Raw genomic sequence first — 10,901 nt, 5'->3', positions numbered from 1 at the left:
TTATTATTTATTAACCCACTCTTTCTTTCTCTTGGCAGGTTTTTATAGTTTATGACTAGAATAAACCCATCGGGACCATTACTTTTTGACTAAGAAATCGATTGTACAGTTTGTAGAAACCAAAGAGAAATAAGGCGAAGCTTAAGATACACGGAGAAAGAGCAAGAAGACGATACTCAACCCCCAACCGAAGAGATGGCTGAAAAGCAAGGCAATCAACTACCTCCTGCAATTGCGGCTAATCAAAATCCTGCTCCACGTACTATGTATGACTATGCTAAACCTTCTTTAACAGGAACTGAGTCAAGTATAGTTAGTCCTGCTATTGCTGTCAATAATTTCAAACTGAAACCTAACACAATTCAGATGATACAGCAGTTTGTTCAGTTTGATGGTTTGCAGGATGAGGATCCCAACACTCACTTGGGTAATTTTTTGGAATTTTGTGACACTTTCAAAATTAACGGCATTTCTGATGATGCCATTCACCTTCGGTTATTCCCTTTTTCACTGAGAAACAAAGCTAAATAGTGGTTGAACTCGTTACCACGAGGGTCTATCACTACTTGGGAATAAATGACCGAAAAATTTTTACTAAAATATTTTCCGCCGGCTAAAATGGCTAAGTTACGTAATGATATCTCTTCTTTTGTGCAGATGGACTTAGAAACACTTTACGATGCATGGGAGAGATACAAGGATCTATTGCGAAGGTGCCCTCACCATGGGTTACCTCTATGGCTGCAAGTTCAAACGTTCTACAATGGTGTGAATCCCTCGACAAGACAGATGATTGACACAACTGCTGGAGGAACCATCAACAGCAAAACACCTGAAGAGGCTTATCAATTTATTGAAGAAATGTCACTAAATAACTATCTGTGGCAAGTCACTAGGACTAAGCCAACGAAAATAGTCGGCGTTTATAATGTCGATTCAGTCACCATGCTCTCTAATCAGGTAGAACACTTAAATAAAAAGATTGATGGTTTTTTTAGTTCTTCACAGGTGCACCTAGTAATGTAGTGCGAAGCAAGTGGAGGTGGAACAAACCATTTGGAATACCAACCTTATGGCCACAACATGGATAACAAGCAATTAAATTACATGGGTAATAATCCTCGACCTCAAAACAATCCATTTAGTAACACTTATAATGCAAGTTGGAGGAAACATCCCAATTTTTCGTGGGACAGTCAAGGAAATTAAAGACCACAACAACCACCCTACCAACAGGAAAAGAAGCCAAACCATGAAGAGATGCTCTCAAAGTTTATTTCGATGTCAGAAACTTGTTTTCAGAACACTGAGACAGCACTTAAGAATCAACAAGCATCGATCCAAGGGCTCGAAACTCAGATAAGCCAGCTATCCAAATTGTTCTCGGAAAGACCACTAGGAAATTTACTTAGTAACACCAAATCAAGAGAGCATGTCAAAGCAGTTACACTAAGGAGTGGGAAAGTGTTAGCGGAATCTGAAAAGAAGTTAGTACAAAAAGCCGTGGAAAGCGAAAGGAGGGAAGAAAAACCCGAAAATAGTGACAAACCAGTGCCGGAGGAATATAAATCACCAGTTCCATATCCAACAGAATTAAAAAAAGATCGCATTGATGTAAAATTCGGTAAGTTTCTTAAACTTTTTAAGCAATTACATATCAACTTACTTTTTGTTGAAGCCATCTCGCAGATGCCTACCTACGCAAAATTTTTGAAGGAGCTTCTAACAAATAAAAGGAAGTTCGAGGACTTATCTACAGTAGAACTCAACGAGTGGTCAGCCATACTCCAAAATAAACTGCAAACCAAACTAAAAGATCCAGGAAGTTTTACTATCCCTTGCTTAATTGGTAGTCTGAATGTTGAAAAAGCACTAGCTGATTTAGGCGCTAGCATTAATTTGATGCCATATAAAATGTTTAAACAACTTGGTCTTGGGGAACCTAAACCTACTAGGATGAGTATTCAATTAGCCGATAGATCTGTTAAATATCCTAGGGGTATTATAGAAGACGTACTCATAAAAGTAGATAAATTTATATTCCCTGTTGATTTTGTTGTGCTTGACATGGATGAAGATGTGGAAGTACACTTAATTCTAGGGCACCCATTCCTAGCCACTGCTAGAGTTGTAATCGACGTGGGTGACGGTAAATTGATACTTATAGTAGGTGACGAGGAGATTATCTTTAAATTTTACGATGCTATGAGATTCTCTAGGGAACAGGATGATTCATGTAATTTCATTGACTCTATTGATCATATTACTCAAGACTCTTTTCAGGAAATTGTACAAAAGGAGACGACAGAACCGTATCCAGCTCAAGGCGAGGAGACAGGTGAGGAACCTAATGACCATTCGTCAAGACAAGTAGAATATAAAGGCATTAAGATAAACGATGAACTTAAGCAAAAGTCCTCTATTGAGGAGCCTCCCAAACTGGAACTTAAACAATTACCTAACCAATTAGAATACGTATTCCTTGGAAATAATTCTACATTACTAGTTATTATTGCTTCTAATTTGCAACCCAAGGAGAAAGAGGAATTAATCCAAGTATTAAAAGAACATAAAAAGGCCATAGCTTGGAAAATTTCTGACATTAAAGGAATCAACCCTTCTTTTTGCACCTACAAAATTTTTATGGAAGATGAATACAAACCGTGTGTGGAAGCTCAAAGACGTCTGAACCCCAACATGAAGGAAGTTGTAAAAGCCAAGGTAATTAAACTTCTAGATGTTGGAATTATTTATCCTACTTCTGACAGTTCTTGGGTAAGTCCAGTGCAGGTTGTCCCCAAGAAATGAGGCATGACAGTTGTAACCAACGAGAAGAATGAATTAATCCCAACAAGAACAGTCACAGGGTAGAGATTTTGCATAGACTACAGGAAGCTGAATAATGCCACAAGAAAAGATCACTTCCCCTTGCCATTCATTGACCAAATGTTGGAAAGATTATCTGGACACATGTAATACTGCTTTCTAGACAGACTCTCTGGTTACTTCCAAATAACAATAGCTCCTGAAGATCAAGAAAATGCCCATATAGTACGTTCGCTTATTGTAGAATGCCTTTTGGATTATGTAATGCTCCTACCACTTTTCAACGCTGTATGATGGTCATATTCGATGAACTCGTGGAAGATATCATGAAGTATTCATGGATGATTTTTCGATATTCGGTAACTTTTTCCATCTCTGCCTTAAAATTTTAAAAAGAGTTTTAATAAGATATGAGGAAACAAACCCTGTGCTTAACTGGCAGAAATGTCACTTCATGGTTCAAGAAGGTATTTTATTAGGGCATAAAATTTCTAGTAAAGGGATTGAGGTGGATAAATCTAAAATAGAAACAATAAAAAACTTACCACCCCTAGTTCGGTTAAGGCTATTAGAAGCTTTTTAGGACATGCTGGTTTTTATAGAAGATTTATTAAGGATTTTTCTAAAATAGCTAAGCCTTTGACTAAATTGTTAGAAAAAGATATATCTTTTAACTTCGATCAGGAATGTTTAGAAGCATTTAATACTTTAAAGGATAAATTAATTAATGCTCCAATCATAATTGCACCTGATTGGAACTTGTCATTTGAACTAATATGTGATGCGAGTGACTTTGCAGTAGGTGCAGTATTGGGACAGTGAAGAGACAAGCATTTTCAACCTATCTATTACACCAGCAAAACCGTAACGGCTGCACAAGAAAACTGTACTACTACGGAAAAAGAGTTGCTAGTTGTGGTTTTTGCATTTGATAAATTTTGATCATATCTCATATTGTCTAAAGTTGTTATTTACAGTGACCATTCCGCCCTTCGCTACCTTTTAACTAAAACCGATGCAAAATCTTGACTCATTTGAAGGATTCTCCTATTGCAGGAATTCGACTTGGAGATTCAGGATAAGAAAGGAACTGGAAATCTCGCGGCTGATCATCTGTCTAGGCTCGAGAAATCCAATACTAGAGAACTAGATGACGTTGAAATAAATGATTCGTTCCCTGAAGAACAATTTTTCGCTATATCTAACTCCGAGGTACCTTGGTTTGCAGACATTGCGAATTTTTTAGCTGCTAACATTATCCAAAAAGGTTAACACACCAGCAAAAGAAGGGATTCTTTAATGATGTGAAAAACTACTTTTGGGACGATCCATTTCTGTTTCACAAATGTGCAGATCCAATCATCAGACGATGCGTTACAGGATCAGAAACATCAAAAATATTGGAACATTGCCACTCAGGGCCAACCGGAGGACAGTATAGTGGAACTAAGACTGCACAGAAAATACTTGAATCAGGTTTTTATTGGCCTTCATTATTCAAAGACGCTATCAGGTATGTTACTTCATGTGACAAATGCCAACGGACAGGTAACATATCTAAACAAGATGAAATACCTCAAAACTATATGCTTTCATGTGAAATATTTGACGTTAGGGGTATCGATTTCATGGGCCCATTCCCCAATTCATTTGGGAATAAATACATCTTAGTAGCAGTTGACTACATGTCCAAATGGGTAGAAGCCCAAGCTCTACCTACTAATGATGCTAGAGTGGTAGTACGTTTCCTAAAAAAACTCTTCTCGAGATTCGAAACACTTAGAGCAATTATCAGTGACAGGGGCACTCATTTTTGTAATACCCAATTTGAAAAAACCCTTAAGAAATACGGAGTTCATCATAAAACAACCACCCCATACCATCCTCAAACTAATGGACAAGTTGAAGTAGCAAACCGAGAACTCAAACGGATCCTTGAAAAAATAGTAGAATCAAACAGAAAAGACTGGGCAACGAAAGTAAATGATGCCTTATGGGCTTATAGAACTGCTTTTAAGACTCCCATAGGGACATCACCTTACAGACTTGTTTTTAGAAAAAGTTATCATCTACCATTCGAACTAGAGCATAAAGCTTTTTTGGCTATTAAATTTCTAAACCTTGATCCCCAACTTGCAGGAAAAACAAGTTGATGCAGCTGAACAAGCTTGATGAATGGCGAGCCAATGCATACGAAAATTCACGCCTATACAAGGAAGCAACAAAGCGGTGCCATGACGTTCATTTAAAGCAACGAAAACAATTTGAAGTTGGAGATCTCGTCTTATTATACAACTCAAGACTCAAATTGTTTCCCAGGAAACTAAAATCACGATGGTCAGGACCCTTCGTAATTCAATATGTTCATCTATATGGAACAATAGAGGTAAGTCACCCATCATACGGTACTTTCAAAGTAAATGGACACCGTCTCAAAATTTATAATGGTGAGAATTTTAAAATCGATGGAGAGGAGCTACGACTCCATAAACCGCCCTAAAAATACCAGAAGGTAACAGTTGAGCTTAGACTATAAACAAGCACTTCTCGGGAGGCAACCCGAATAGTAACGGTTTTAAATTATTTAAATTTCAAGTTTTAAACATTTAGGTCACTAACAGAGTATTTGAAGCACAGGTTCTCAACCTCACACGGTCTATCACACGGCCGTGCTCAAGGTCGTGCGACAAACACAGATGGAAACACGGTCGTACGACATGGCCGTGCAGAAATAGGGTAGAAGATTTCCCCAAACACGGGCTATGATAAAATGCCATGGTCGTACGACATGGACGTGGTCGGATCTGCCAAATAAACACGGGTGTAAAACACGCCCGTGTCTAGCACCCATGGACAACACTGTTAGAATGACACGGGCGTGCAAAAACCTCCACAACCATGGGAGAAGCAAACCATGCCAGACACGGCCGTGTGACATGATCATGTAGTGACACGGCCTACATACACGAGCGTACGAGACGACCGTGTGGCGACATCTTAATTCGCGACAAATACGACCGAGCCACGGTGCACACGGGCGTGTGCCCCAGCCGTGCCACTTGAAAAATTAGAATAATTATCTTATTTTATTTTTCTTTTATTAATTTTTTAAGATTCATTTGTTTTCCTTTTAAAAAAACGGCTTACCTTCATAATCAAGCTTGCCATCCAGAGTTATCTCCAATACTCGATCTCGCCAATCCAAGGATATCATCCGTTCTTAATACAGGAAGTTTCACTCCTCCCCCTATCTTATTTTTATACTCTAATATCTATCTTTGTACATTGAGGGCAATGTACATCTTAAGTGTGGGGGGTATTTATTAATGATTGCCTTGTTCTCTTGAAAGGCTCTCATATCATATTTAGGATAAATTTTAATTGATTTATAATTTTGATTGATATATCTTGAATTAAAACATAGGCATTTATGCATTGATTGTTTAAACTTTAAGACATTAGAGAACCAAGCATGATAAGTTGATTTTTGAGAATTTAAAATTATAGGTTGTTTCCCCAAGTCTAGGTATTAATTTGAATTGGAATTCACGAGTCTAAACATCAAAAAGCCATAATTTTTGTGAGATTTTTTAGCCTTTTGAGCATCTATTAATTCTTTCATGCTCACTTTTATTATTGCTTTGAGTGCGTCAATATTGAACTGTTATTCTAGAACTTGCTTGATTATGCATGTCGAGACCACACCATTTGATTTGATATGTCAAAATGATTAAGGCACTTAGGATTAACCCACTCATGCCATGAAAAGCCTACCTCCATGATTAACCCCTAGTGAACCCCCTTGAGCCTAACAAGACCATTTCTTGTATTACCCTTAATGTTAACCCTTAACCCATTATTGTTGAAATCCTCTAAATTGACCCCTATTTTTGTCGAGATTTGAGTTGAATGAATTGCTTAGCTATGTATTGTTCTTAATAATTAGTTTATGTTTTTTATTTAACTTGTTCTTAAGAAGAAAAAAAAAACTATGTATACATATCTGTAATTTCATATTCTAAGAAGAAGCTCTGTTGTAAGCAAGTAAAGATTAACTCTTTTTCTAGTTAGGTAATTTTTCAATTCAATCTCGATTCTAGCCATTTCTTTCAGCTTGTGACCACACCACCTAACCAAGCCTCGTTACAACCCTCTAAAGACCTTTTGATTGATGTATCATCTTAAATTATAGTGGTGGAGATTTGATTTTCATGCAAGCCTATGGTAATGACTTTTCATTATTGACTATTGAATGCCTCATTTATTGTCCTTAAACACCTCGAGTGATTTGAGTGAATCTTTAGTGAGGATGTGAAATTCTATAATATTCTGAATCAAAGGTAATTACTTAGATGTGGGGAGACACCTATGTTTTCATGATTAAATACTCAACTTGGAATGTTTGAAACTTTTATGTTCTTTTAGTTGAATTCTCAATGTATGATTACCTATGGATTATTTTAAGATATTATCGATAGGAATTGTAAGTTGAGAAGAATTTATTTTGATTATGAGTTGAGGATTTTGCTTGAGGACAAGCAAATGCTTAAGTGTGGGGGTATTTGATAAACCGTAAATTATATTTTTACCCCATGTTTAATGCATTTTATGGATGATTCCTCATTAGAATTGGTGAATTCGATGCTCCAAATGTTTTAATTTCATGTTTTATACTTAGGAGAGCATAGGAGAGCAAAAGGAACAAGAAACGGCCCAAAAACAGAGAAAATGGGCCAAAGTACGAACTTAACACGGCCTGGACTTCCTCACACGGGTAGCCCACACGGCCATGCTAACTTGGCAGAATCGAAGCACGATTCACACGGGCAGACCACACGGTCGTGTCAATTTGGCAGGCTCGAACACGGCCTGAAGTAATCGAATACGGGCGTGTGCCACGGGCGTGTCTCTACTGAGCCCAAGTTGAGTCCAATTCGAAAAGGGCTAATTTTGAGGGCCTTTAGGCATTCCAAAGCCTATAAATACACCCTAGAGGAGGAAGAAAAGGGAGACGGAGAATAGAGGGTAAGGAATTACTCCAAGGAAGCCAATTGATCCATCTCAGAAGCCGGATTCATCATCAAGACTGAAGATCTCTCCTCAATTTCCCTTCAGGAGTTTTGGGTTTTCTTTATGTTTTGTATTATTTATTCTTCTGAGATGTTTTCTCATTTAGTCATGAACTAAATCCCCTAAATACCTAAGGGCAATGAAACCTAAGACGAATCTTGTTATTATTTTCTGAATCGTATGATAAATATTTAACTTGTTCTTAATTATGTGTTCTTAATTCTTGTTTTGATATCCCAGGATACTGATTCAAGACACGCTCTTATTCAGAGGAGGAATAGACCCTGTCTAAGAGTATATTTATCATAATTAATTGGAGTTGATTGCGCGCCTAGAAATAGGGTGACAAGATTTTACCGGATTAGGGTGAAACCTAATAAGGGGATCCATAGATCGAGTTAATGCAACCCTAGAGTGGTAATTAGAGAAAAGTCTCGGTTATTCAATCTAGGGATTAGATGTTATTAGTCTTGAATAGGGATAATAACATAACTTAGGGATCTCAATGGAACAAGTTGAATGAATAAATCACCCGATTCGGAGCCAAAATAACAAGTAAAGTCTAGGTGGATTTTTCCTTAGGTATTGTCTTAAGTCAATCGATTTTCCCCAAAAGCAATTCCCCAATTCTTTTATCTGTGCATTCTTAGTTTAGATAATTAGTTAATTAAAACAAAACCTCTTTATTTTTAGGCTAGATAATAAAAAGATAGTCATTACTAGTACTTTTGGTTCCTTTGGGTTCGACAATCCGGTCTTGCCAAAACTATACTACTGTTCGATAGGTACACTTGCCTACATCGCGATAATAGTTAGTTTCAAGAATGATTAATTATAAATATTTAAAACCTATCACGAAATAACGCGATTAGGCATCGACTTTGATATGCTAGCCAGTGTAAGACCATGTCTAGGACATGGCGTTGGCATTTTATCCCATGTTTGGGGCTATTGAATATCCTGTAGTATTTCCAAATGGTTCAACGGAAGATGTATGGTTTATATAAAAATGATAGAGCTTATGGCTATGTTGTGAGTGGTACAGGAACTTACATGAAATTGATGAGATGTGAACTTAATTCATGTGGTATGATTAATAAGGAAAGAATATAAGTAAGTATATGAGCATGTTGAGTAACTCAGGTATGTATGCCAAACTCATGAGGAATGATTTCGGTTTATGATGCACATTTGGTGAGGATGTAAATGGGTAACTCATGCCTATGAGAATGATTTTGTGATGACCTTGTGATTATAGGTCATACTTATGATGTATAAACATGTATTTTTACCAATGTGGTGAAAATGAATTAATAAGGTGTGATAAACTTAGTATCATTAATTTACACTAAAACAGTTTTGGACAGCAGCTGTAGTCCGACTTTGAAAATCCACAAAAAATTGTGAAAATTGAGTTAGAAGCTGAATAAAATATGAAATTAAATATTAATGAGTCTAGTTTCACATAGAAGAAACAGTGTAAGTAGAGGAGTTTCAGACTATGAAATATTTAAATTGTTTTGAGACAGAGTTAAAATGATTTCAAAATCCCCTATCTAATTTGAGAAATTCATTGAAAATTGTAAACAAAAATATTTATGATTATAATTTATATGCTTAGAATCATTTATTAGTATATTTTCAAGATAAATATATGGGAACATCATCCGAGTCCCGTATGATGAGATAATTAATTTTAAGTGAAGAGGGTCGAATCACGGATAGTAAAAAGGGGTAACTTTAAGGAATAAATTGTACTTATTGACTAGACCAAAAATTCTGAAAATTTTATGGTAAGAAGATATCTGAGTCTAGTTCTAGGGAAAATTAACAGATCTTAATTTTAAGTTCTGTAGCTATAGATATAAATAAATTGGTAACTATGACTCGAGAAAAAAACATGACCAGAATATAAGTAAATGTGTAAATATGGTTGTATTACTTGAGAAGCATGTTGGCATATTGCTTATTATTTTCATATGAAATTACTAAGATTTAAGCTTACTCCCTCCTTTCCATTTCTTTAGTGTTGTTAGGTTGGATTGGGGTTGGAGATCGTCGGAGGCAGCATCACACTATCAAGCTACTACCTTTGGAGTATTGATACATATGTTAGCGTTTTCAAGTGAGTGGCATGTATGGGGGCTCAGTGTTATGATATGTGTTATTATGATTAGCCAAATGTATTGGCCTATATTGAGTTATTTGTATATGGCCATGAAGTGTGGCTCATATTGATTATGGTATGCGAACTTATCTATCTATGCTATGTTCTAATGCTTGTGATGTGATGATGTGATTATGCTTCTTGGCCATGTATGGTTGGTGTTATGACTTATGTGCACGATGAATGCTTTATGACCAATCGAAATGGTCATTGCCATGAATTAAATGTGTAATATGGAAATAAGTTGATAACCATATTATAATGATAAAAGTGATCATCAAAATGACAAGTCTTATGAATGTGAATTAAGGAATCTAGACTTGGTATTGCATTAGTAGATGTATTGCTTGTAAGAGGACAATGTTATGAATATATCTTAATAAAGAGTGTTTAATCACTAAAATGATGCCATGAATTGTGATTTTAATATGTATAAGGTTGTAAGGGTTATGGGTAACATGAAGGCTTGGAAAATAGCCTAAGTGTTGACCACACGGGCTGAGACACGGCTGTGTGTCTCAACCGTGTGAGGGACACGGCCTGGAGACACGAGCTTGTGGCCCGACCGTGTGGTTCGATTTGCATGCTGACGCCATAAATAGAAAGTTACACAGCCTAAGAACACGGGCGTGTCAAAGACACAAAGGCACGTCCCTATCTCCATACGAGCGTGTGACCCTGTTTCATGGGAAAATTTTTTACGTTTTCCTAAAACTTCTCAAAGTTTTCAGTTTAGTCCCGAATTAATCCTGATGTATGTTTTGGGCTTCGTAGACCCAAATAAGGGATGACATGTATGTGTTTGAAAAGTTTTGAATTAAAAGAAATTTTACGGCTC

At 36.6% G+C, this 10,901-nt stretch overlaps 1 non-coding gene across 1 annotated transcript; it reads right to left on the bottom strand.

Moving 5' to 3' along the window:
* Positions 1-624: 624 nt before the first annotated feature.
* On the bottom strand, positions 625-731 carry LOC128287001 (small nucleolar RNA R71). Its single transcript, XR_008277701.1, has one exon. It is a non-coding gene; the product is annotated as a small nucleolar RNA R71 (small nucleolar RNA).
* Positions 732-10,901: the final 10,170 nt, after the last annotated feature.

The sequence above is a fragment of the Gossypium arboreum genome, chromosome 13, assembly GCF_025698485.1.
Source record: "Gossypium arboreum isolate Shixiya-1 chromosome 13, ASM2569848v2, whole genome shotgun sequence".
Classification (NCBI taxonomy): domain Eukaryota; kingdom Viridiplantae; phylum Streptophyta; class Magnoliopsida; order Malvales; family Malvaceae; genus Gossypium; species Gossypium arboreum.
Note: the sequence above shows the minus strand (reverse complement) of the source record. Positions and strands in the feature narration are given on the sequence as shown.